Below are 24,583 nucleotides of genomic sequence, written 5' to 3'. Positions count from 1 at the left end.
GAGAATCTGGCACTAGCACACTTCTTTATAATCACTAAGGAGTTGACATGAAATGGATAAGGTAGCACACTGGTAAATAGGGACAGAAGAATAATGTGGTAGAGAATGCTTTATAGATTTCAAATGGATGCAATGTGGAATGAAATGCAGTAAAGAAAATAACTTGATAGGATTTCAGCAAAGACAATGTAATCACTTTCTTGTACAATTCACCCCCCCCTTTTATGCAATGCAAGGAAATGGAAGGGAGGCACACAATTCTCAGAAATGCAATTCAAATGTAATTCAGTTCACCCCAGCAACTTAGACTACAGAAGTTGAAAACACAGGCAAAATGCTCTGATATGTGCTGGCAATGGAGTGAAAATATGTTAAAATGCTTTTAATTCCCTCTAGAGGTTCAGGTGAGTGGTATCTAGTTAATATTAGTCCAGGCTCACTTTAGCAATGATTCAGGGATAATTAGCAGGTTAAACGAATTTCTGGCAAATGGAAGGCAAGCAGCAGCAGCTTTTTACACGTGAAGAAATTGCAAATCGCGGCAAAATTTGCGAATGGGCCGGGCGCTATTACAGAAGAAGTACAAGGACTATCAATATCTTTTTGGGGTCCTAGGAAAGCCTAGGATCTCAGCTTCCAGATGAAAGTTACTGCAAGTCTCTAGCACAAACGGTCACGGAGATATGAGCGATTAAATAAAGGTCGTTTTTCAGATTTGAAATTTTTAAAGTTCAAAAAGACAAGTGCAGCTTGCAACTACAAAATGACAGGTGACAGCTTTGCAAATGACAGGTGACAGTTAGGAGGCAGTTCTACTTAGATTAAAATAGGATTGAATTATATTATTTTAACTAGGAGATTGGTTCTGCACAGTTTTCTAGGTACTCACACTATATTCTTGAGTGAAATGGGCCTCGCCATGGATCTGGTCAGGTTTTAGACGGGACTCTGGTCTCTGCACTTCACAGTGATCTGGGTCTGCTCTCTCTCTGGATTCTGAAGATTGAGGGATTTAAAGTCTAGATCTTTCTCTGGAGATTGATGGAGGTAAAGTATGGATTTTCCCGGCAGAGCTTCCAGCTGCAAATGGATTTGAAAAACCCCTATCTGTCCTGTCTCTCTGCTTTTATGTGTTTTGAAAATGGGTGTGTGTGAGCAGCATCACTAGCCAGCCCCTCTCCACTTGTCATTGGCCACTTCATCCGCTTCCACTTGATTGGGGGAATGAAATGAAGTGTCATCATGATGAGGTCTGTTTATGATACAGAGAACCCACCCCTGTCAACTTTACACACAATCTATATTTGCTCAAAAAAACATATTTGCACAGGTACACATTTGTTTAAAATTACATGCACCCTTCACATATCACAGGAGGTATCTCCTGTTCAAACTCTGCTCTTCCTGGGGGCTTGCATTCAGAAATGGCAATATTTCACTTTTTTAGTGGTTTTGCAACATCAGACATTACCCCAAATTTACACACATGTGCGCAAGGAGTAAGGACATTAATTGATGAAGTGTCAGATTTTTCACATGCACACATTTTGAGTAATATCCTCTTTTCCGCTAAAACCCCCCTGAACATACCACCGGGTCCTAGCACGTCTTAAAATGTGGGCAGAAAAATCACAAGAATTATGGTATCATTTATAAAATTTTCACATGTCCGCTCTATGAGTTATTCATCTTTTTAGAGTTATGTTCTGGCCCCAAAGGGGTGTGGTTTTCCTCCAGCACAAGGTTGAAATTCTGGTTTTTCCAGTTCTGCCAAGCCAGCTTGCTCTCACAGGCAGTGCCCCTCCCCTTTGCTTCAGGAGGAAGCTACTTTTACGATATCTGCAATAAACCATTGCCTGAGTCAGGAGAGGGCTTTGTTCAGAGCTCCTGTATTCTGTGGGGGCTTCCCTTAATTCAATTATCAGAGAGATGGCATATCCTTAGTGTGGCCAGCAAAAGGCAGATAGGCCTGGGAACACAGCTGTGACTCAAGTTTCACTCCTGATGGGGGTGGCTGGTGGGCAGAATCCAGTTCCTTAAGCCAAGTTTCAGATAAAATGTCACTTTTTGTTCCCCAGTTTCTGCATTCAAATAAAACTAAACATTTTTACATATGCAGCTAGAATGCTGATTCTAAGTTTAAAACTATGACATTTAAACAATTTCAACCTATGTGACACTCAAAAGTAGGTCACTCAGTCAATTTGAACATTTAGATTTGTAGTGTCTTTCAGTCCAAATTTACTTAAACTGCTGAAATCCACAGCTCAGCCAGTCTTGTTATAAACCTTCAAGTCACTTCAGAATATAACTTTACATTGTATCCACCTCTCAGTAAGTCTTTCTTTGGCCCGTTTTGGGTTCATTTATTCAGTTTTCTACAAAAAAGTAAAATCTGGTGGTTTTAAAACGCCGGCTTTTGGATAGTGGTGAGTACTGGTACTGCACCCCTTTTTGGGATTTAAGAAAATTAATTCCCAACAGTTATGGGTTTGCTTTTGGCAATCAGCATTGCCACTCTCAATGGTTTCAGACTACTGTGTGGGTAGTCCAATGGTGGTTTTTAGGCAGTGTCCTTCTGTGCCCATAACATCGGCAAAAATGAGTGGCAGCCTATTCTTCCTGCATTTCCCTGTGCATTTTCTGGGAAGCTCTGGCCATCATGATGTTTTCATGTCAGTACTGCACAGTTTTGAGGTAGGGCTCGGATGCATGGGTAAATACATCCCACAAAGTACACATTATTTATTACATTTTGGCTTTAAGAAGATTAAATACACATTTGTAAGATTAGCTGGCAATCTCTGCTTTAGAGTAATGGTGCTATCATTACATTCAAACCATCCACATTTATTTTTAATGTATGCAGTGCAGTGACCTGCATTGGGTGTAGCTCCTGCATGGTAGATTATACCTATTGTTGTAAAGGTTTTCTTTCCAAGTGACAATTGACCGTGTGTGAATCCAGTCAGTTTGCAGTTGTTTTTGGTACCATCTGCATTATAACGTAGAAGCATAGGTATTATGTAGGCACTATGTGATTGTATCAGTAAGGTGGAGTGATTGTATGAATTGCAAATAGTACATAATGTGCCATGGTTTGCATTCTATACAAGTTGCTGAAATGGAATGCTTTCACAATTTGGTATGGAAACATAAACAAATCGCTCATTTGGGATTTCTTCCTGTATCACATTGCTACAGAGAGCGCATGTATGTTTCCACATGTACGAAATCTGGAAGATTTCATTTACAGGTATGCTTTTGTTTTCCCATACTAATAGTAAGTACATTAGACATTCTTGTGGATCTTCTTGTGAGTTCATAGTGAATCTCACCATTCCAGCACAGTCGTCCAATTCTTGCCGTATTCCATGAACACTGTATGTGTTGTCAGGATTGCTCGTTGCATTTCTATGAAGCACTAACCTTTGCAAACACAATTGGTCTGTACTGTGCAAGTAAATATTGTTAACAATTGGTGGCAATTGAAATAGAATATTCATTGCTACATTTGCATAGCAACTTACCCCACTTTCATTTGCAAATTTGAATGGACCAGCTAGTTCTGCATCTGAGTGCATTTTTTGGAATTTCTGTTCCTTCTTTGACGACGTCGCTGGTTTACATTCCCTAATAGGTTCTTCTTTGTTTGTGGTAATTGATGAAACTTTAGCTTATTTTCTTTTCTTTGAGGAATTTGCTGTTGTATTCTGTTGCATTTCTGTTTCATTTAGTTTTCTTTTACCACATTTTACTTTATCTGGAACGGGATTTTATTTCAGATGAGGGGTGTACAGTGAATGCCGTCTATTGTATTCTAGAATGCAAGGAATATCAGCTTTGACTTTACTTGCAGCAAAGTTCATTAGCAATAGACCGTCAAGTGTACATAAGCGTGATAATGCTACATAGCTCAAGCCTTCCTTAAAGACTGTGTTTCCTATATCTATCAATGCTTTGTCTAGGGTAAGACCTTGGGATTTATCAATGGTAACTGCATATGCAAGAGGTAGAGAAAATTGCTCTCTACGTACATACATGTCTTTGAAGAGAAGGAATCGAGCAATTGAGCGCCCTATCCTTTTCACTTCTGAAACTTTATCAAAGCGAATATTGACAAACTAAATGTTGCTGTCACGTGGGTATGATTGAAAGCCAACAACTGTACCCAGTGCTCCATTAATGAGCCTTTGCTCGACGTCAAGGTTACGTTTAAGCATTACTCTACAATTTAAGGATAATTTTAATATTTTTTCCAATCCAGCTGTGTTGGAGATTGAATTTTCTAAACGATTTAGTCTTGTTGTAGCTTGCTCACACATGGCTACTTTCATACCATGTACGTCTTGTTTGTCTGTGGCACTAATTTCCATTATTGGTTGCATTTCTTTATTTAACATTGTTTCATTGAATTACAAACAGCTTGCAAGAGTTGGCATTAAGGCCATACAACTAACATTTGTGTGCACTATTTGTTCCATAACATCAGTTGCACATGCAATATTGCCATAAAGTGAATGAATGTGCTGGTTTTTCAATACAACTTGTGCTTCTTGTGATAGTACACCAACTCTAATACTTTTTAAGATGTTGGCATAAGTGAGATCTGCAGATTGCTGCATGTTCTCAGTTAATTCTCTGTATTGGAAATGTTGCCAAAGGTTGACATTACCTATGCTACCAACAGTTTTCCGGCACAGTTTGTGGCCTAATTTTTTAAAAATAGGTTCACCTTTCACTGGTGTCAATTGTAGAAGATCCCTGAAAACGATAATGTGTTTCCCTGCAAAGAGTTCTTCGTTGGTACTTTTAAATACTTCTTGCAATCTGAGGTGAATCAAAGCCAACATTAGGTTGGAGACCATGCTCATTTTATCTATTAGTAGCTTTTTCATTCATTTTAATACTCTGCGTAATTCCATTGCAGCTTCTGCAGAAAGTTTGTAATAGTCTAATTTATTTTGATGCTCTACTGGAAGCAGTAGTAATCAGTGAAAAGTGACACTGCCTATGTTGTAGGCAGCTAAACCTGTGGGGGCCGTTACAACATCTGACAGTTTGTTGTTTGTCAATTGTTGAAGGAACCTGCTGATGATTTTGATTAAGAATGTTTTCCCTGATCCAGCTTCACCACTCATGTACAGCAGTATAGGTTTGTAATTTTGGCAGGTACATTCTTTATTTTCGTGTTGTACACCATGTACAAAATGTTTTGTTACGTTTTCAAAAATGGTGCGCTGATCTTTGTTAGTTTTGCTTGCTGTACAGTTAAGTCTTCTGTATCTTCTTGATACTGATACATGGTGTTTTCTACTTCTGCCATCGCTATTTCAGCCTCATTTGCTAATAGTGGTTATCCTAGTGGTTTTTGACTTCCTGTTACAGAAGGTTGACTACTGTCGGAAGAGTCCTTATCTAGTTGGGCCTGAAGTTCTTCTTCCTGTTGCTGCTGATTGTGTAACATTGTTTTGTACTGCGTAAAGTTCACATCGGTGATAGCACTTTCATTTGCTTTGAAATCACCTTCATAGCAGTCATAGTTATCTAGTATGTCTTCCTCTTTTCTCCATGGTTTGAAAAGTTGTAACAGAGAAATGTAATATAGTTCTTTCTGCTGAGGAGTTTTTAATGACAATTTTACATGATTAATTAAGCTTTATTTGGTAAGTTTCACTAAGATCCCTTCACAATCAGTCACTCTATATCTACGTTTGCTTTCATCGGGTTTTACATTATTTTTGTATACAAAGTTTTACGGTATGTGGTATAGACACATGCTTTCCAAAGTGCTACTCCTGTTCGGGTAGTATGTGTCCAGTAAATTGTTTTTTAGAATGTCTTGGCTTTTGGGATCATTTCTGGCAATTGTTTCTATGTCCTCATATGATTTCAGCACTCTTTTTCTATATTTTGCAGGACCAAGACCTAGCCATATTATGTTGTCTGATTTTCCAAACAAGGCAGTACTGGTTAAACAATCTGCTGCTTCATAGGTGCCATTCTCTATGAGAGAGCATTTTTATGCCTAGGCTGTACAATTTCTGTGATAATGTTTTGTCTGATGCTAGGTCATCCCAGAGATCTTAAAGCTCTGTTTTTTCTGCTTTTGTTAAGTAGGCTGTAACATATCGTGCAACAGCAGTTGAATTGTTTGCAATGTACTGCACATTTATGTTTGCATTCCATAAGAGGGCAATGATTGCATTGTAATCATTGATATATTTTGATTCTTCCCTTCTTTTTATGTAATACGTGTTCTTAGGTGATTTACCTTTAACACTATGTTGAACTGAAGACATGAAGTTGTTTACCTCACCTGTTTCTGTAACTGGTCTAGGGAAACCAAAGCGGCATTTGGTGTAGTATTTACCTTTGTTTTTGTATTTGCGCAGACAATATTTGCCTTATTTGTGTCTTTAAAATTGTAAAATCTGCCCATGCAGCTCTTTATGTGTCTGTTGTGAAGGGATTTCACAAGTGACATATTTTTGGATAAACTGCAAAACAGTGCTATCACTGTCGTGACCAAATTTCGGTGCACCTTTGATCCATAACAGCATGTGAATATGTGGTGCTCCTCTCACTTGATATACTTTTCTCCAAAAGAAGTGTTGCACTTCTGCAAGGGAAGGAACAGTTTTATTGCAAATAAAGTGTAGCATGGCAATGAAACGATGATGGAAATATCTTGACACATTAACTGGATCTAGAGAGCAACGTTCTCCAGGTGTTAATATATCTATGTTGTTTTTGTTGCTGTTTGCTATACATAGGAACTCATGTACATCTTCCCATGCATATTCTGCACAACTTAGCGTAACAAACCAAGTCGGTGGTCCAAGGTTTCTGATCATACAACGCATGTCTCTGTGCCGTTGTAACCAGTATTCCTTTGTACCATGCATGTTTGCAAACAAATTTGTTATACTTGATTGTAAAACCTCATCTTTTTCCTGTACCTTTTGTATTAACTGCATAGCTGACATATTTTGAAAGTGGGTTCCAATTTCAAAATGTGTGCAACTCCGTAACATAGCGTTGCTAATTCACTTTCATAGAGTAGGTGGAATATGTATTCCACATTTTGTCTAAATCTGGGATCTTACGAATACATTTGTAATGATCGTTATTCTGATGCCTCAATCTGAGTGGGTCTATCATCGTATCTTCCACCTTTGCCAGTAGGAAATAGCAGTGAAAAAGCAGGTGCTTTTATACTTTTTTCCAATATACTCATTGGTGGCCCTTTGGTTTGTCGCATTTTTTAAGTTTCTAGTGCATCATCTATGCTTTCATTGGAATGCAATGGATTAACTGTGTAATGGTCCAAAAGAGTGGATACTGTAGCAGGATCCAGAAGTTCCAATTGTCCAGTTACTGATGGCTCTTGAATTATTTTAGTTGTTTCCCTTAAGCTTTCATCAGTATTTATTTCCTTGTAGTACTCGTTATTGTTGTTTAGATATTGCAATGCTTGTCTAACTTTATGTAAGTCCACCAGTTGTTGCCACATTTTTTTGTCCTTTGTTGGTACACCATTTACCAAGACTATTAAAGAATGCTCTATTGAACTTTGCACTCCTAGAGTGTATACATTCGCCATTAGATCTAATGTCAAATAAACTACTTTGCGACGAATGCCTTGCGCCAATTCAGAGGAAGGTAATTTTGCTGTTTTTGGATGAAGGCGTATAATTGCTTGAAATGGGTGAACTGTTTGAATTATTATGCTCTCATACAAACTGAGTTGTTGCAGGATTTTTGTTAGTGGGAACAATTCCAAATTATTTGTAATAGCACGTGAAGGAGTGTGGTTGTTGTCTAATTTTGTAGTACAGTAACTGCAATTTATTAGGCGTTCAGTTAGTTCATATTTGTTTTCTGTTAAAAGGTAGAGAGCTAATTGAAACCATTTAGAATCTTCATTGTCTTCTATTTTGTATGCTATGTCGACATGATTTGTGTTCCTTTTGTAAACCGTTCTGCGGCAACACACACACACATGGTTTGGTACTTCAGCTGATGACCTTTTCAATTTTACTATTTCTTTTCTGTATGTGTGTAAAAGAAGGTTGCTATGTACAGAATTGTTGCTACTATGTTCTAAAACTATTGCATTTTGTAAGTGGCTATTTCTTCCAAAATACTTTCTTTGAATACTGTTAATTTCTTCTTGTAAATATTTGGGTGTACCATGCAGAAGAGTGTTATTTAAATTGCCTAATTCTGAAGCTGGAGTTTTTGCATAGTATATTTTATACACTAGAATTCTTACATTTGAATGATGTATTGATATCCTTTTGATATCATGGAAGGTACTTATGCAAATAGGCCCAGAAAGGCAGGCTAATGAATGTACTTGTAGTCCTGTGTATTTGCGCACTGGACAAATATCCATATTTTGCAACACTTTCATTTTACTTTTGTCTTTACCTTTTACATACTGATTGAGGAACTGACGTAAAGATTTGAAAACTTTGTTTGGAATGGCACACATTGATGTGCACAGCCATTTGTATACTGGACAGTGTGGTTCTACTGGATCGAGAGGTAATTCTGAGTTTTCAGAGGATACTTTTGTAAGCAGTGTTTCTTGTTCCATGATGGTAGTGTTGATTTTCTCATACCCTTGTTCACTGCTATGGATGGCAATTGTGTTTGTTTGATTTTGTTTGTATGCTTCTTCATTAAAATATGGTTCTGTGGTTGTTGTGTGACTCCATTCGCCACCACAAACATTGAAGAAATTATTTTTGTTCACATTCTGTGTATTGCTGAGTTTCTTTTGTAGTTTGCTTCTTAGTTGTGTTAGTGCTTTCATCCTATTTAACACTAATATAAACAACTTCCTTTTGAGAAGGATTGCACTGTCCACGATAGCTTGTAGGATAAACTTTCTATGGTAGGTTTTAAGGGGTGAGGATGATTTTGGTCCTCTTCTTAGTAGAATCTGAAGGACTCTGTGACAAAACATTTTTGATAAAATACTCTTTTTATTATGGGTTCTTGTTACACTATCGGGATTATTAGGAGCATTGTTAGCTGTACTCGTAGCTGAATTCTTGCCAAAATGTTTGTGTTTTGTGACACATTTTGATGGAGCAGGTAAAGTTTCGGTAGTTGAAGCTTCCTTTGTTTTGCTAACCGACTGCATTAGCTGGTTTGTTCCAACATCCTCTACAAACTCTACGACAGATGGATACTTAGATTGGGCACTTTTATTTTTATTTGCTCTACTTCTGCGTTCCTTTCTACATAGTTGCATTTTGGTAGGCATTCTTTAGTGTTTGTTGAAAAAAAGAAGGCATACTTTGGTCTGTTGTACAATGTATGTGTGCTGTGTGCATGCGTGCATGAGTCTGATGGGGAATCTCTTTGTCATGGTGTGTGAATGTGCATTGGACTCTTGCAATGATTTGGTAAGGCTATTTTACTGTTTGTAAACTACTACAATGTGCTTCAGATGAGAGTACAAAGTGGGCTAGTGGTGACGGGAAGCTTTATTAATAAACAAAATGACACAAACTTGCAACAGCAACTTCTTTTCTAAATCTAACCTTCTAAGGATCAAGTATGTTATTTGAGTTCCAAACATACAGGTATTTGTGAGCCATTCTGCCTGTTATTCTTTGTTCAATAAATAGATATTTGCAGGTAGAATGGTTCAGAAATCAATGTTTGCTTTGGTGCCCAAATTAAACAAATAACCCACGCAGCCTCTTTGAGGAGTAGTTACAATATAATGGTAGTACTGTACTTACTTTTTCTTGCAAAATGACCAGGGTTTCTTCGGATATGTCATCTGCAGTGTAGATGCTGTGAGAGAAGTCTTCACTGTGATTCAAAAAAACAAAATGAATTACTTTGTGTGTTTACATCAGTGATGATACTGCACACATTAATTGTGCATCTTTCGCAGAGCATTCTCCTTTCATATTTCAACCCAGTGCATTTGTGCATTTCACTTCACTCTGTGCAGCATTTGCACTATTTGCAATATATTACTTGCAAGTCCTTCAAAATTGCTAACATTTTTAAGGTTATGAAAAAGCCTTGTTTTTTACAAGGTGTACTATTTATAGGAGAGAGCTTTGTAAGTGATAGGGCATAGTTGTAGAAGGGAAAAAAATGTCTACTTGCAAATTAAAAGCATGATACCGAAAAATCGGGAGACCCTCAGAGGGAGATGTCACCACAGCAATCGGGAGCGCTTACTTTTGTCATACGATTACATTGCAAGTAGCATTACTGTAGGCCGTACACAGTACACAACTCCGACATTTTCTAATACACAATCGAGTTTCGCCCTAAATAGGTATGCTTGCAACGTATGTATAGGTTATGCTAAAACAGTTAGAAGTTGTGCGGTTTGTCAATGATAAATCGGACATCTTGCACTTAAAAGGGGGAGCGTTGGTATGTATTGCCTATGCACATTTAGCGGCATTAATTTGTTTAAATTAAATCATAAGGGTTGCACATGTTCTCTGATCAAAATATACATACCTGTACTCTATACACATGCATGTGCGCATGCATGGAGCTGTACGAATAAATTTGCAACACTTGCACAGTAGCTTGTGAAGTAGGTGCTTTGCAATGATATGCGACTTCCATTCAGAATTATCGACAGTAATTTTGAAGAGCGCAATGTTGATGACAGAGTTAGATTTAGAGATGTTCAATGTGATTGGTGGATGGTTGTGTGACTGCTTAGCTATGTCCAATGAGGGACTCGATTTGCTACCGCTGTGGAAAGGGTGAAAGGACTGGGTAAGAGTTACGTGCCGCACGTAGGCAATGGTTGTCCGCGGGTTGGCGTGTCACATACGGGTTTCTACAGCAAATCATGCATGGAAAGGGGACTGTAGCCATCAGCCAATCAGATGTTCACATTACTCTTTTGTCGAAAGACGGTGCGTACACTGAAGATGGCAGAGGTGGAGAAGGTCAGGGTTTTGTTGCTTGGAGACTTTTTGCCGAGAGTAGGCATGTGGCACACCATTTCGATGTGAGAGCAATGGAGGTGGTGTGGAACGCTGAGACTGATGACAATGTTGCGGCAATTCTGCAAGTTTGCAGAGACATACGTATGATGACCTCTCCTCATGTGGTCATTTTGCAGCACGGTTCTTGCCATTTGGGCTACGTGAGTGCACGTACTTTGTTGGCAGATTTGGAACAGTTGGTTCAAGCACTCATGAACATCTTTCCAACTGCGAAAGTCATTTTTTCTGGTTTACTCCCTAGAGTAAAATGGGACAACAATTATTTTTTCTGTCCAGATCAAAGTATTGGGAGGTGTATCATTTATCGCGGCATGTGTGCTTTAATGTTACGTGCTGGTATGTTCCAAGTAATGCAGATTATTTTGAAGCAGATGGTGTTGTGCTATCTTTGGGAAGTGCGATGTTCTTTTGGAACAAAAGGCTTGCTTTAGAGAAGGTTCTGTAATGGTTGTAGGAAGAAAGTAAGGAGAAAAAATACAAAAAAATAGACAAAATAACAGATGTCTGTAAGGTATCTGCCCAAAAACAAAACAAAAACGGCTCTTTTCAGAGCCCACCTTAAAGGGCAAAAAGTGGAATAATACTTTAATGTACCGTTGTCATGCTCTGATCCTATACATGTCCGCGGACATGGCGGTAGTTTTCAGCCAGCGCATATCACCAGCGATTATTCTGGGGTGGAGACGCATGCAAATGAGAATGAGCAGAGCTAGGGATTGGCCAATAAAGTTCAGTAGGTGTGTTCTGAATGGCGAGATTTAGTAAGACCGCCTTCTCCCTGACAGGAGACCACACAACCATGGTTTACAGATTACCTAATTTTGGGAGTTTGGGAGACCATGGATACATTGGTTGAAGGTGCATGCAGAAAGCTGCAGTTTATCTGCAGATCTCAAATTTTCTCATGTGGAAGTGCACTGGCATGGCGTGCGTGGCATGAGGTGGCTGGACTTTGTACCTCTCTGTGTTACTTTACTGACAGAGCCTCCTCCAGATATACTTATCATTCATTGTGGAGGAAACAGTTTAGGCCATGTCTCTGGAATTTGTTTGCAATTTGCAATGAAGGAAGGACTTGCGAAGCTCATGGACATGTTTCCAAATTGTCAAACACTTTTTTCCCTTATTGCACAAAGACAAATATGGCTGCTTTCTTCTGCTTTTGGTCCACAAATGGAGAAAGCGAGACGCAATGTGAATAAGGCTGTTTGTGCCTTTTTAAAAGATGTTGGCATGTCCTCATTCCACAATGAAACCATTTTGTTTCGCAGCTCTTTCAATTTCCGCAGAGATGGAGTCCATCTCACATATGCTGGCAATCAGATTTTTCTTCGCAATGTACAAAATGCATTGCGACCTCTTTTGGATTCACAATAACCTATGTGACAATCGGTTCTCTCCAATCCACAGTATTTGACCCACACAACACACCACCGAAAGGCTCTTTTCAGAGCCACCACTTACTCCCAGCGTACACTTCATTGTGTTTGCTCCGCTTGCACCCTCCTTTTTTTTCCTACGACTGTCCGCAAACTTTTACACAACTCTGCAGGGGTCTACAACAGTCACTTCATAGTTCTATTGTTAAATTGAGAGAGTCGGCTCTGAAAAGAGCCTTTTCTGTTATTTTTGTTGTTTTCACGTTTATTGCTTCTCAGCACACGACACACTAGGAGAGAGGCCAAAGGAGGGTAAGGAAAGGACACCAGCCACGGGGATAAGAAAGGGCAAGTGGACAGAGAAAGATATAGGGTGAGCTTCACTTAGGTAAGGAGCAGATCTTTTGGTACTCCATAACCGTAGCCTCAAAAGCACTTCGAAAACTCTCCCCCCTGCAGAGTACTGCATCACAATGCATACACACTATTGTCACCTTTGAAAGGTAAGGGTCAACAGCATTGCGAATGGCTTGTGAGGCAGCAGGAGGGAGGCGCTCCCCCACAGTAGTGTCTCTTGTGGTGAGATGATTGGACACAGAGGATGCTGTGGAGTACCTCAACTGACTACGCTCTTCACATGCACCACATTGCGAATGTCTGCAGTGTGGAACGAAGTGAGGTCTCGCCTAATGGTTGTCGTACCAAAGCTGTACGCACCAAATCTTCCGCGACTCAGCCCCACCTGGCAATGGTTACACCTCACCAGGTTCGCACTTGCTTTCGGTACGTTCCCATAAACGGAAAACAACCACCACACCACAACTCTTGGCGAGTGCTCATAGTGCAGAGTTCCTCCACCTCATTCTCTTCCTCCTCTTCATCCTCGCTCTCTGCATCCTCACCCGTATATCTCTCTGCAGGCCCTTGAGTAGGTGGTGGTGGTGGCGGGTTTGGGGGTAGTCCAGAGGCTAATGAACCAACAGCAGCCTTCAAAGCCATACCGATTACTTTCCTTTTGGTCACTACAGCAGTAAAGGCAGTACACCTCAATCTGCTATAGCTAGAAGGACAATGAAGATGCACTCGGGGGTGTGGCCATTTATAGGGATGGAGGGGTGTGCCTCGTGACCGTCTTCATCACTGCAAAGCGGTAAGAACATTTTACACAACAAGTCCTCAGGTAAGCTATTGTCTGGGATATGTCAAATTATATTTTTACACTCTACAATATTTTGCCTTGTGTCTACAAGTTCTTTTGTACTGTTGCGGAAGCACACAAACTGCGCAAATTAGTCCACACGCTCAGCGTGGGTGCGGTCACATGATGATGTCCTGAACACATCCGCAACAGAAATGGGACTCAGCTGGACAGCAAATGCAGAGTTACAAACTTGCGCGTGCGCGCAAGTGTCCTATGGAAAGTGTTCGGGTGCTCAAACTAATTCAAAGTGCGACACAAGTGAGACGGACAGTTAGGGACAGGCTCGATGTTCGCTATACTTACAGTTGTACTGCGCGTGTGCATACATGATATGCTCACTGTACAGACAGGTCAAGTGTCCTTAGGACAACTCCATTTTGTTTGACTACGAACTTGACGGCCACTGCGCCTGCTCTTTACGGACGCCACCATTTTGGCTGCGGACGATACGAACAGGTATACTGTCCGTAACACACTCCCATTTTGGTCACTTACAGCCATCCCGGACAGCTGGTGTGTTCTATGAACATGTTTCATCTCTTTTTTGAGCAGTACGGCAAGGTATAATGTCCTTTGGGCGCCCCTTTCTGTTTATGTACGCACAACTTGAACAGATGTTGCGTTCAAACATCAACTCCATCTTACTTGACATTAGTAAGGGTAGGTGTACTGCCTTTACAACACCCACATTCCATTCCTTACGGATAGGTCGAACAGGCGCGCTGTCATCAATGACATTTGTGATGTCATCTTTGATGTCCTGGGTGTTAGTCTTAGCAATGCACGTAGATTCTGCGAGTTATGGTCGCTTACCTTACCATAATTGTGGAATGTGCAGTGTTTTTTGGTTTCACTGTAGTATAACATCCCTTTAACAAAGTTTTTTTACTGAATGTACATACATATATAGGGCAGGGAACAAAAACAAAGGGGTTAAACATGTGATGTCGTCAGTGATGTCATCAATGACATTTGTGATGCCACCTTTCATGTTCTGGGTGTTAGTGTGAGCAGTGCACAGTGGTGATGGCAGGTATGGGGGCTTAGTGTACCATAACTGTCGAATTTCATGGTTTTTTTGGTTTTAATTTGAACCATAATGGGGAGGTTGACATTTTTTTTTGTGAATTTGAAGTACACAGGTTTTTGGTAGGGCAACTTAACCATAACGTCCCCTCAACAAAGTTTTTTGTTGTTGTATATATATATATATATGTTTAAGTTGCTGTTTCCATAGGAAGAGCACTTTTTGGGTGGCTTATAACTTCGCTCCCCCTGGACGAATCCTCAACAAACTGTGCAAAACAAGTATATGGCCCACTCTGAATTTTGCAAGGTTTAGTCCATGGGGGGCAAAGTTATAGGGGGGTTCCCAAAACTTATTTTTGTCCCATAAACATAATGGGAAAAAACTTTGCTCACAAGTACAGCCCAAACCGCTGGGCGGATTTACAACAAATTTGTGGCAGGAGCGGCGGCTTGGTCCCGAAAGCGTGCTTTTTTTTATTTGGTGTAAATCCGTCCAGTAGTTTTTTTTTTAAATGTCAAAAATGTAAGTGAAAAAAATTAGTGAAATCTGTGTCTGCTTCACGGACACACTCCCCCTGCTCATGCCCCATGTCTCCCTCCCATTCCCCCCACCCCCACTCATGCCCCGTGTCTCCCTCCCATTCCCCCCACCCCCCGCTCATGCCCCTGTGTCTCCCTCCTGTATGCCGCCACGCCCCGCTCATGCCACGTGTCTACCTGACGTTCCCCCCACTCCCTGCTAATGCCCTGTGTCTCCCTCCTTTTCCCCCCACCCCCCGCTCATGCACTGTCTTCCTCCCTTTCCCCCCAGCCCCCCACTCATGCACAATGTCTCCCCTGTTTTCCCACCCCCCGCTCATGCCCATGTCTCCCTCCTTTTCCCCCCAGCCCCCGCTCATGCCCCGTGTCTCCCTCCTTTTCCCCCCACCCCCGCCCATGCTCTGTGTCTCCCATGTTACCCCCCACCCCCGCTAATGCTCTGTGTCTCCCTCCCGTTCCCCCCACCCCCCACTCATGCCCCGTGTCTCCCTCCCATTCCCCCCACCCCCACTCATGCCCTGTGTCTCCCTCCTGTACCCCCCACCTCCTGCTTATGCCCCGTGTCTCCCTCCAGTACCCCCTGCTCATGCCCAGTGTCTCTCTCCCATTCTCCCCTACCCCCCACTGATGCTCCGTGTCTACCTCCGATTCCCGCCACCCCCGCTGATGGCCCGTGTCTCCCTCCTATACCCCCCATTCCCGCTCATGCCCCATGTCTCCCTCCTGTTCCCCCCACCCCCGTTCATGCCCTGTGTCTCCCCTGCTCCCCCCACCCCCGTTCATGCCCCGTGTCTCCCTCCCGTTCCCCCAGCCCCCACTCATGCCCCGTGTCTCCCCTGTTCCCCCCACCCCCCACTCATGCCCCATGTCTCCCCTTTTCCCACCACCCCCTGCTCATGCCCCTTGTCTCCCCTGTTCCCTCCCACCCCCTGCTCATGCACCATGTCTCCCCTTTTCCCCCGTACCCCCCGCTCATGCCCCGTGTCTCCCCTGTTCCCCCCCACCCCCTGCTCATGCCCGTGTCTCCCTCCCATTCCCCCCGGCTCATGCCCCGTGTCTCCGTCCCGTTCCCTCACCCCCTGTTCATGCCCCGTGTCTCTCTCCTGTACCCCCCACCCCCTGCTCAGGCCACTTGTTGAGGTCGTGAACTGAGACCTTGTCCTTCGTTGACCTGTGTGTAAAGGATTACTTGTGCAATGAAACTAATCCGCAAGCATATGTTAAGAACAATATATTCAAATACTGAACGTAGAACACTTGTTTAACTACATTGTATTAATGTTTGAGAAGACCTGCATGGGAAATCCCAGAATACACCGTTGCCGTATAGGCTTGTTGATATATGTATTAAAAGCAAACCAGTTACATGTGTATGTGCGAAACTCGGCATGAACCCTAGATCGGTGATGTATTAGCGGAATATTAACCCGAAGTAAGGCTGGATATCATGCTCACGAAGAGTTTCAAAGGCCAATGCATTCTAATGTACAGCGTCTCTCACTGAACACACTGAACAACGCTGGAGTTTGTTGTGTTGCACTGAGGGCTGATAGCTATCTGATTTTGCTCTGTTCTTCGTAACTGGATTCAGTATAAAATAAACTACTTTGTATGTTCCTTTGTAACCCGTGTTCGGTGTATTTCCTTTTGGGCTACTCAGCCTCGATATTTTCGATTTTGTTTTCACAGTTGGCGCCCGAATACGGACCCCCAAGGTTGATGCCGGATTGTCGAAGGTTGATGCAGGCTATCGGACCAGGATCGGACGGTGTGACAAAAGGGGGCCCCACTGAACGAGACGCGACACCTCAGCAGCGCTGCACGACCCGATCCCTGGACGATTAGCTTGTGGTCTGAGGCGGCATCTTGACGAGGGTCCACTTATCAAGGCAGGCAGATATGCCGAAATCACCATACACAAGGTAAGATTAGTTAGGTAAGATTCTTTGAAATCCGATCGGACCTCCGTAGGTTTGTTCAGGTGAGTCGTGACCCGACTCTTAATTCAACCCTGATAATTTGATTTTGGCATATTGTATCTGCAGACACAATTATTGACCAGGTAACACCAATAATTTGATATGCCTGGGAAATTGTCTACCTGCTTCAGGGTGTTGTTCCGCAGCGATAGACAATCTTTGGAATTTAGCTGTCCTGCACAACAGGAGGGGTCGCCGGCATGTACTATGTACTGTAAGCATGGCATTGGAAGTGTAGTATTTAATGACATTTGGCACAGACAAACCAGACATTCCTCCGAACTTCAGTGGCCAATCAATGGTAGTTTTGAAATCCCTCGTATTGAGTATTTAGAGTCAATTCTATTAAAAAAAAAGGCTAGACCTGCAGCATTTGATGTTTTGCAGAATTGGAAAAAAGAAGCTTTGCAGCAACTTAAAAGTAGAGAAAAACATGCGCGCCATCATAAGAGGAACGCCTAAAAAGCATTATTGTATGACCAAGATAAACATTCTGAATCGACAAGGAATATGGATAGGGCTTTTTAACTTGGAATTCAGAAAATCTATCCTTCTAAAGACCTCCATGCTTCCGATGAATTCATAGACAAATTGTTAAATGAACGAAGGCCTGGTGCCTCTGCGCCACCTCCGTATGTTCCTCTTCCTGCTGCTTTGCCTCTTCTTCCTGCTATTCCTGCTCTACCTGCTGTTGTTCCCGTTGTTCCTGCTCCTCCTAATGTTCCCCTTCCTCCAACTCCTCCACCTATTCTTATCGCACCAGTTACATTACCTCCATTGAATTTGCCTGCTCCCTCTCTTCCAAATGGTCCTGAGCCGCTTGTAGTCGATCGAGGTGCAGGGTCGAAGGTTGTCACTCGCAATACTGTACCACCAGAGAAAAAACATGAATTGATTGCATGGGCTAAGCTTTGTATGGAGAGGGATGATCAAGCTAATGTTTTTGCCACACTTTGTAATATGGATAATTTTCCTGAGAAAAATGTTTTTATTGAAGGTTTAGGGATTCGTTTATGTGTAATGTGGGGAACATTAAATAATACAGATCTCCCGCAAGGGTTAAGGGATCTAAATACTTTAGGGTTTTCTAGAGAAACTGTGGAGAAATTAAATGAGCATGTCAAGAGGTTATTTGGGTATAGAAAGGATTTAGAAAAGTTGCAGAATGAGGATGACGAGGGGGAAAGTATGTATGTACAGAAACGGTTCCTTCCTTGTCGTAAATCGATATCTGAGGAAGCACGAATTTGTACGAAGTACGCGCTTAGATGGATTTCATATATGTCGATAACTCCAGTTGACGTATATAACACATATAGTCAGTATACGCCAGAAATGCAGAGGAAGGTGATACAGGTAATGATAGAGTACCTACAGGATGATTGTGTAAAAAGAAAGATTAGTTGTCCCACAGAGTTATTGAGTATTTATAAGAGAGCTTTTTCACTTGACACTTCTTCGGCTGCTTTAACGCTCGACTTAGCTCTGTTGCTTTGCAAGCATCCGGAGTTGCCTACATCTCAGTTGCCTATGAGAGAGGTTCCTCCGACATTTGTCCTAAAGGTTGAGATTGCGGCTGATCCTGCAACAAATGTAGTCACTGTGAACATTCCTGCACATTATGTATCACAGTTTGTTCATGTCCCGTTCTCAAGACAGGAAGTGAATACTATTAGGCAATCTATTCCTGATATTAGGAAAAATCCGACAAGATTATATAAAGAAATCGAGTCTGTCTTGCAATCCTCAGTGTTCACCTTAGGCGATATCCATTTGTTATTCCCTGTACTCCTGCCCGTAGATTTGTGGAAACAAGTTAGAACTATAGACGATGTGCCAGGGTTGGGAGATACATGGGTGAATATAACTAGACTTGATGGAGAAAGGCCAGCTGGTGAAAGACCGCCTCAGATGATTCTAACTTTGCCTGATAGAATCATTGCAAAATTGAAAACTATAATTCCAGAGAAAAGAATTATTTGGGACAAATTTACGGCTTGTGTCCAAGGGAAGTCTGAGGGTGCTACCGAGTTCTTTAATCGGTTCAAAATGGTATTCTCGGATTTCAGCGGACAAGACCTAGGCACAGAGTCTGGGAAAAGGTTATTTGTGGACAAATTTGTGCGTGGATTGCTGCCTGACATCCAGTCACAAATGAGGTCTTCTGAGAGCGCCTGGCAGGCGAAGTCACAATCAGAAGTACTGCACATGGCTCAGTACTACGAGAACCGTGTCAATAATGAAAAAAGATAGAGTTGAAAATCAAAAAGGTGATCTGAAGACTAAAGTGCTATTACAGCAAATTGTTACAGGCCCCAGAGGGGGTAGTTCTCAGATTAGAGGTCAGTATGTCCAGCAAGGGAATGTGCCCTTGGGTCCTGTGAACATTAACCAGTGCGCCTATTGTCATCAAGAGGGTCATTGGTGTGCAGAATGCCCCGTCCTTCGACAAAGGTCGAATAACACATTTGGGAATATGGGTAGACGATCCAGAGGTCGCCCGGGTGCAGGGGGCCCTGCTAGAGGTCAGTTTACACAAGATCCTCAGCAACCTTTTTCACAGGATAATAAGACTTCGAGTGTGGACACCAGGAACATATTTGATCATCCTTCCTCTGCATATTTATCTGAAGAGCTTACTTTTGATGACATTCTTTTTCGTTAGGATTGCCCGAAGCAGGGTTTGGAACCTACACCTATTCCCGTCAATCAGAAAGGTCCCTACTAATTGAAATGGTGGTGGGAAATAGGAAATATCAGTTTTTGATAGACACTGGAGCACAGAAGTGTTCCATTAATCATTTGCGGGTTCCCAACATTCCACTGTCAGGGTAAACCAATGTTTCTGTAGGGTTTTCTGGCACACCAGTTGTTTGTTCTGTTTCTTCGCCAGTACCCATTTCTTTGGGTCCCTTTACGGGCCACTGTCCATTTCTGTTGACTTCGAATTGTGGAGAGAACATGCTGGGGTTGAATCTGTTAAAAGAATTGAATGCAGTGATTTATTGTTCTTCTGATGGAGTGCGCTTGACGATTTCACCACAGCAATTTTCTGTCTCGCAATTCTTGACTAGACTTTTGCCGCCAGAATTTATTGATGTATCAGAGAGCTTATGGGCTGTTGACGACAATGATTTCGGTGTTTTACAGATTGAACCTGTTAAAATAGTTTTGAAACATGGAATTGAGCTGCCACGCATTCCCCAGTATAAGATTTCAGTTGACGGCGAGCAAGTTTTGAAATGCATTGTTTCCGATTTTGTGCATCGCGGGGTGATTGAAGAAATTTCAGGAAGTTTGTGTAATAGTCCGATTTTACCCGTGTACAAGAAAGGCGATAATGCAATTCCATTCCGTTTCATAATTGATTTACATGCCATTAATAAAGTCGTCGCTCCACAATTTCCAATTGTGCCTGATGTGATGACAATCTTAACCATGATTCCAGCTACAGCTACTTACTTTAGTGTTGTGGATCTAAAGAATTCTTTCTTTAGTATTCCTATACACAAGGATAGTAGATACTTGTTCACATTCACCTTAGGGGGACGCTCGTTCACATTTGCTCGTGCCCCTCAAGGGTACACAGAGAGTCCTAGCATCTATGGTAGGGCTTTGAAAGAACTGCTTGATACCCTTGAATTGTCCTCTACTTGTACATTGCTTCAGTATGTTGATGACTTGCTTTTAGCTGCTGACTCCAAGAGTGCCTGTAAGGAGGGCACTGTGTTATTGCTTATCCATCTAGCTAAGCATGGTCACAAAGCTTTGCTTAAAAAGTTACAATATTGTTACTAGGAGGTTGCCTATTTGGGCTATCTCCTGTCAAAGGAGGGAAGAAGATTGACACCTGAAAGAATAAAACACATTTCTGGCATGTCTGTCCCAAATATACAGAAGGAAGTTAGAGCGTTGATAGGTATGGCTTCTTACTGTAGATTCTGGATCCCACATTTTTCACTAGTGATCAAACCGATGTTGGCTTTGACAAAGAAGGGCATTTCTTCGCCATTGCCGTGGAAAGCGGAACACCATCAATCCTTTGACTTGCTTAGGACTGCATTATACTCTGCACCAGTTTTGGGCACACCAAACTATGAAAAGGCCTTTGCATTGTTTGTGCATGAATGTGATGGATGTGCTTGGCTGTATTAACACAGGAACATGGAGGGAAGAATAGGCTGTGCGGTTACTTTTCTTCCGCCGTTGATCCTGTAGCATGCGCTTTGCCAAGATGTTTGCGAGCTGTCGCTGCTGCTGCTGCGTCTGTAACACAGAGTGAGGAAATGGTCCTAGGCCATGATCCAACCCCGATGGTGCCTCACTCTGTAGATGTTCTACTGAACCGAATCCAAACGCAACACCTCACTTCTGCACTGTTGACAAGATATGAATTGATATTGTTTGCTCCTCACATTCAAATTAATAGGTGTTATGTTCTTAATCTGGCTGAACTCCTACCTTTCCCGCAAGGCACTACTTGCGGTGATGAAGAGTCACATGACTGTCTGTATACTACCGAACAAGAAACAAAGGGTAGAATTGATTTGAAAGACACTCCTTTGGATAATCCGCAAGGTGAGCTTTTCTGTGATGGCTCTTGCTTCAAAATTCCGGATGGTACATCCACAGCTGCTTATGCAATCACCACATTAAGCACGGTCGTTGAAATCAAGAGAATCACGCATAACTCTGCGCAGGCCACAGAGCTTATAGCATTGACCCAAGCTTGTGAACTTTCCAAAGGGCTTACAGTAAACATATATACTGATAGTCAGTATGCCTTTGGGGTGGCACACAACTTTGGGAGACTTTGGTGAGAGAGAGGGTTCTTAACTTCACATGGCACTAAAATCCAACATGGCTCGCTAATAGTACGACTACTCTCAGCGCTTGCGCTCCCTACTCAGTTAGCAGTTATGAAATGTGCAGCACATCGAAAGATTACAGATGACATAGGGAAAGGGAATGCTTTTGCTGATCAGATAGCTAGACAAACTGCTACCGATCCCCTTACGGTGATGTATGTTTCAAGGGAAACTGTAAATGCTTATGCAATGGATGAGGGTGTTGGGTCTTTATGGGATATCCAAGCTGATGCCATGTTAGAAGAATCCAAGAGGTGGGCTGAAGGCTTGGGGAATCTTGATGAAGACGGGTGTTGGGTGGACACAGCTGATGGGAAATGGCTACTCCCTGACGCGTATATAATGATGATGGTCATCATTGCCCAAGGTTCTACGCATGTATGTGCCCAGATGATGACAAAGATGTTAGAAAAAGTTTGGGCAAATGACAAAATTTCAAAAATTGCCCAGCGCTATGTCCAGGATTGTATGATTTGCCTACAAAACAATGTGGGAAAGGGGACAGTAACTCCAACGGACATTTTTGGGCCACCCTCTGTCCCCTTTGAAGTTATCCACTTTGATATTATTGAAATGGAGCGGTGCAACAATATGAAGTACGTGCTGGTGGTCATCTGTGCTTTTAGCAAATGGGTTGAGGCTTTCCCCGTTAAAGATGCTACAGCCATGACTACTGCAAAAACCATGTTAAAGGAGTACTTCCCGCGGTTCGGGCTACCAAGAGTTATCTGGTCAGACAATGGTCCACATTTTGTCGCTGCTGTAATTCTGTAGATATGTGCGGCATTACAGATCGACAAACGGTTCCATTCAGCCAGACACGCTCAGAGCACTGGACTAGTAGAAAGACACAACGGTATAATCAAGAACAAGCTCGCTAAGACGTGTGCCGGCACTAAATTAAAATGGCCGGACGTCTTACCGATGGTGTGATTATCCATGCGTACAACCCCTCAAACTAAGACAGGGCTCTCTCCATTTGAGGTGGTAATGGGGAGACCTGCCAATATCTGGAACCTTCCAAAATGTAATTCGTTGAGAAACGTTGAAAATGTATTACTTTCAGATTATTGCAGCCAGTTGACTAAAAACCTGTATTTGATTTATCACCAGGTACGAGAAGCTTTACCTGTGCGATACGAGGGCCCGGGCCACAGTATACGGCCTGGAAGTTGGGTGCTCATCAAGGCATTTGAGTGCTCTTCCTGCCTTGCACCTCGCTGGCGTGGGCCTTACAGGTCCTGTTGGTCACCCACCTGCAGCAGTGCCGGTCTCTGGAAGAAAGAACTGGATCCACGCGTCCCATGTCAAGAAACTTCCCCACCCAGTGCCACACGTTACAGAAAAAACAGAACCCCTCGCTAATGCTGTAACCAACAATCCCAAAGCAGTAAATAGCGCTGAGAGTGTGTCGGAGAATCTTTCTGAGCCCTTGAGGCTTGGGGAAACAGCCATTTTGTCTCCACACTCTCCAAAAGTTTTGCATCCAGAAACTGCTGTTCCAAATTTGGCATCTTCACTTGTCTCTGATACGTTGCTTCCAATGGGAAGTGACGACACATTGTTTCTGGACAATCTGCCTCCAAGAAAATAGACTTACGGCACGGTTTTTGCTGTGCATCTGATAGACTTACGGCATGGTTCGGCTGTGCATTCGAAGAAGAAAAGGGTCATTGAGGGCTTGTTTTTGCCCAAATTTGAGAAAGGGGATTCTGTTGGCCAGGGTTGTGGAATTACTAAGAAGTCACCAGCAACGAACATTGGGGGTTTCCGTTTGAAGACTACAATGCCTGCCACCGCTACCGCTCGTATGGGACTTGTAAACGATGGGGTGACCAACCGGGACAATGGACAATATGCCTGGGCCCCAAAAACGTATTGCTGTGTTTTTATAATGATATTTGGGTTTTTAATAGTCACTGTTTTAGGATTGTGGTACCTTGAGGAAATGCATCCTTTAGAATCCTTGTTGCCCACTGAAAATGTACCTGCTGTTCCTACTCCCTTTGTACATTTGCATACTCTGTCCCCTAGGGACTCTCAGCATAGACAAAGGTACCACAATAATGCTACTTATCATGAATGCTACGCATGCCATTTTTAATAAGTCTAACTGTTGGGTCTGCTCACATTTATCGCAACACGGGGATAAGGGGCTAGGTTGGTATATTCATCCTTTACCTTTGACAACTGCTTGTTATGCTTCTCTTAGAGTACTGTTCTTTGGCCGTTGGAATGATAGCATCTCAGGGAACTTTGATGTCACCAATTTGAATAGTTTTGAGAAACGTGTTTTGACTCCCCTGGGATGCTCGCTTTTTGCAAACAGGAGTAAACCTAACGTTGCTTCTATTAGGCCTTCTGATAGACTGTCTCATCCTTTCCAATATTTGATTTCCTTTAAGATGGCTCCGATAGGCAATAATGATGCCATGCCTCCTTCTTACACTGTTAACCATAGCCCTGATTCAGTTTGTTTTTGCATACAAAGGAATGGAACTCAGTCAATGGGAGATTTTTTAGGTTGTGCCAACATTGCAAATTTGACTGGGGAAAACAGACCTTTGTATGTAGG

This window comes from Ambystoma mexicanum, chromosome 5q, assembly GCF_040938575.1.
Source record: "Ambystoma mexicanum isolate Mex_15411 chromosome 5q, UKY_AmexF1_1, whole genome shotgun sequence".
Classification (NCBI taxonomy): Eukaryota; Metazoa; Chordata; class Amphibia; order Caudata; family Ambystomatidae; genus Ambystoma; species Ambystoma mexicanum.
The sequence above is the reverse complement of the archived record's forward strand: the minus strand, read 5'-3'. Positions refer to the sequence as shown.